The sequence below is a fragment of the Pteropus medius genome, unplaced genomic scaffold, assembly GCF_902729225.1.
Source record: "Pteropus medius unplaced genomic scaffold, Ma_sr-lr_union100, whole genome shotgun sequence".
NCBI lineage: Eukaryota > Metazoa > Chordata > Mammalia > Chiroptera > Pteropodidae > Pteropus > Pteropus medius.
In genome coordinates this window covers 23,498,022-23,502,457 of record NW_024340692.1, presented here as the reverse complement: position 1 = coordinate 23,502,457, position 4,436 = coordinate 23,498,022, and positions in this window count along the sequence as shown.

The window sequence follows — 4,436 nt, the reverse complement described above, 5'->3', positions numbered from 1 at the left end:
TACATTCCTTTTCCTCTGCAAAGAATTCACATCCAACCCATCTTCTCCTGCTAAATTCCTACTTATCCTTCAAGGACACAATTTTCTGTGAAGCATTCCTCAGCTACCAAGGCAGAATTTAGGCTCTTTCTGTCCTCCTACAACATCCCTGGGTGTTCTTCCTACCTTATTTATTATGATGCATCAGAATTATTTACTCAGGCATTAGAAGAGCCTACGGTCCAGATACTGTCATGTCATTCTGCATGGCCTCTTCCCAACTAAGATGTGTAGATGGAAGAAAATGTAAATTACCTTGCCATTAGTTTAAACAATGGGAGTACTATGTTGGAAATGACAGATATCCATTTCCTAGAGACTGCGACTTCTGAAGCCATGTATCTTTTTGGGTATGGGAACACGTGACCCCTAACCTTCCAGATCCCTGAGGAACCCTTAGGTCGTGTGACTGGAGAACATTCAATTACAGCAGCCAATCTCTAAGGAGAATAGGACTGGGGAGGACGATCCCATAAGTTAGAATGGAGCAGCCTCTCCATCCAACATTTTGTGGTTAGGGAAATGAGCAACCACTTGAAGTCAGGTCTGTTTTCACCAGCAGGCAGGCACATGTGGTACAAGCCATAGAGGCTCCAATTGGCCAAGCCATCTAACAAATATAGAAGGACAAGGATAATCAAAGAATGTAAGAAGGTCCTCTAAGTAACAACCAGGTTTCATTTTCATGTGGGGGGTAAAATGCCACATTAAAAAAAAAAAAGAAAAAAAGATAATTCTAACTATAGGCTTTTCTGAAATCATAAGCTGTCACTAAAAATAGAAATCATATCAACCATTCTGGTTTGGGGCATTCTTCCAGGTCCAGGTGACTGAAGCATTTAAAAAGAGAAACTAGTAAATTCTAGGCCAAAAAGGAGAAGGAGAAAGAAAGGAAGAGGAAAGAGGTTTAAAAAAAAAAAAGAGGCACATGAGGAGAAGTAGGTAAAAGAAGAATAAGAAACACTAAGTCACCTACTTTAAGGAATAGATCCTGTACACCAGTCCTATACACCTGTACACCAGTACACCTGGCTGTTTCCCACCCATCTCTCTGCAATCTTGGTTCCTCCATCTAGCCTTCTTTTCCCCACAAACAACATAAAAAAGGGAAAAAAATAATGTCTTAATTGCTAATGTAGTTCTAGGGGACAAAAAAAGTTTATCCTTCTAAATACAAGTTTAAGTCAGAAAACACCCTGCTAGAAATAAACAAAATCCTACTGGGTTAACTGAATAAAATGCAGAGAATGCATGTGTGCTCCGATGGCACCTTCCAGTCGGTCGTGAAATGGTGTGGAGGGGCTCAGCTGTGCTGCCTCTGAGCACTCCCACCACACCCAAGGAAGAAAGTAGAAACGCCTGATAACCACACCAGCTTTGCCTATCTTGCCCTGTGGCGCAAAAAGCAGGCGACTAGAGAAAACCATTCCTCCAGCGACCAGTCCCCTTGTGGTTTCACCTCTGCCCCCATCAGCATTCCCTTTCCCCGTCATTCTCATACATGGCTTCATGCCCCGGAATCTCTCACTCCCCAAAAGAACCGACAAAAGGCCCCATCACAGTATCTTTGCAGAAGGCAGCCCAGGAGCATACCAAAGTGTGAGTGGGCTTTTGGGGAGTTGAGGGACGGGGGCAGAAAGGGTGGCAGAGTTCAAAAGTAAAGTCATTGGAAATAATGAGGCTGTTCCTCCCAGCTCCCAGCCAGCCAGGGGAGCGGAGTGCCCTTTCAAATTGGGTGTCCCAGCTTAGCGGCTGAAATAACTGGTCACGGAGAGCTGCAAGCAAATTGCTTTGACAAGGCTGTTACTGTTGTAAGGGTTCAGGGGTGCCGGCCACTAGGTCAGCGGCTGCCAATCAAGCAGACAGAAAAAGCCGCTCATTGAGCCTGTGATTTCTACCTAGGCCGCAATTATCCCTGACTATTCCTGTACCTCAGCAGCAACTCTGATTAAACCTGCCTCTTTTTTACATCTCTTTCAGAGTGCGCTTCACACACTAATTAGTTGCCTGCTCTCCACTGAGATGTCAGACCCTCCGTCAATTTATCTCTATTTCAGCCTGCTCAGAGTGACTTCCCCAGTTATCAAAATTTAATCATGCCTTCAAAAATGTTGAAAAGTGGTCATTAGAGGCAAAAGGCCACAGGATACAATATTCATTTTTCTCTATCTTCCAGCCATCCAGCTGGCATCTATAATGGATATCCTGGGGGCTGTGAGAACACGTTGATTTATGCAACCTCGGCCCTGCTCTCACTGTGCTCCACCAGGCTGCTTGAGAGAACAGGTTTTAACAAGGTCTGAGGTGGGAGGACATTAATCACGGCCGCATTGTATGTGGAAAAGGGTGCTGTGTAGTCAAAGAACCCCCTACAGTAGGGCAGTTAGATTTTTTTTTTTTACCACCTTCTCAGTGATAAAAGAGAGTTTGACAATTGATTAGACCTTTCTGTAACCTTGCAGCCCTGTGAAATGATGAGGGAGAGAAAAGAGGGAGAGAATGATTCTCATACCGACAGTTTTCAATGTGCAATAACTTTATGATTCTTGACTGAAACTGGCTATCAGAATCAGTCCCAACTCAATACCATCTAAAAAAGAAGATCGTTCTTGGAATAAGAGCCCTTTTGGCTGAATGTGTCAGAGCCAATCACAGGCACTAGGTTCCCGCGGTGACTGCAGGCTGCCTCATACGGTGGGTCCTGATAAAAATCACATCTGATAAATTCACATCCGCTTGCCTGCTTGGCTGGAAAGAAGGTTTTAGCCCCAAATCAGCAATGATGTACTAAAATCTATCGGCCACTGGGGACTGCTTGTCACCCTCCCTCTGTTTTGTTTCATAGCTGCCTACTTCATGACTTTGCTTCTCCTTCCTACTTCCCACACTGTTCTCAAGCCTAAGGAAAAGAAGGGTGGACACTGGGCCCCCTCCATCTGGCTGCCCCACATCTCTATCCCCTGACATAGTCTGACTTTATAATACCTGAGCCCTCTCTAGGATTTTCTCACCCCTGTTGCTGGAAGCTAAGTTTCTCATCACTGCAGAACATTCATGGTGATTTTTCTGCCTTTTTATTTGTGTAGAAACACCTTATGTTAAAACTTTTTTTAATCCTCATTCCTGTCTTACTTCCATGTATGTGGTAGTGGGAGAAACAGTCAAATAAAAAGCCTTTAGAAAATCTTCAAAAAGACATGGGTAGCATAGAGATGGTTCATAATGACAATGTGACTGTGATCCTTTCATATCTACTCTTGTGTTCTTACCTACTCTTATATGCCCATGCTTTCTGAGGCCCAAAATGACTTCCTTTCTTCTCTGGGTTTTCAGTCTAGGCAGGAACAGGGAGGGGACTGCCATTTAAAGAATATTCAGAAGGATGTCTTCGCCTCTGTGTTAAGACCAGAGAAGCAGGGGAATTTCTTCTGTTTATTTTTGAGTGTTATGGAGGGTGATGATTCATCTGAAATGATGTATAAGTGTAGAGGTCATATCCAATCAAGATTTCTCCTAGTGCCATTCTCAGTCTAGAGGAGGACCAGGGTTATGATCAACCCCAGACACAGTCCAGGCTAGGAAAGAAGAAGGCAAGTGAGTAGGAAGCCAGGTGTTGGCTCACCTATTTTACTGATTCTTCAACCAATGTCACCTGTCCCATTATGGAATATTTTACAGATATAAGGGCAAGAATGTGTAGCTGATAATAACAATTGCTCAGAATAAAGAAAAGTGGTAAGAAAGGATCGCATATATCTATTTTGAAATAACACGTATCAACAGTGGATCTTGGTACCATTGTCTTCAGGACCCAATCATGATGAGCTCTACACTCATCCAGCTGCATTTGTTATGAACTTGGAGCCTGTCATTGGTTCCTGTGTTAGAATTCACCTTCTAACCCATAACTGCATCTTTCCAGACACTTTATCTTACATTTTAATCCCCCATTCAACATGGACCATTGGCTCTCTGAAGTAACATGGGGTGTCCATCCTTACTATTTCTGGTTCTCCTAGACCTTGAGGACATACCTCAAGCACTGGGTAACGTGGCTAGTATTTACTTTGGTCATAACCCTAACTCTGAAAAAGGGGAAAATATACATAATGTTACAAACAAATGCCTATGATCCATTGATCCAATAAAGGACCAAAATGATTAGGTGAATGATGTCATTTGTTACTATGTAAAAGTTGAGTCTCTCAAGCTTGTGAACCCAATGAGATCTGAATGGAGAGAATGGCATCATGAAATAAAATGGAAAGATGTTGCCATCATAACTCTATGTAAAAATGGAAGCTATTTTACATAATCTGTAGTGTTTGCAATAAAATTGTAAAATTGAATGCACATAAAGAGAATTTTTTGTAAAAATATATGATTTTTTTACTCTA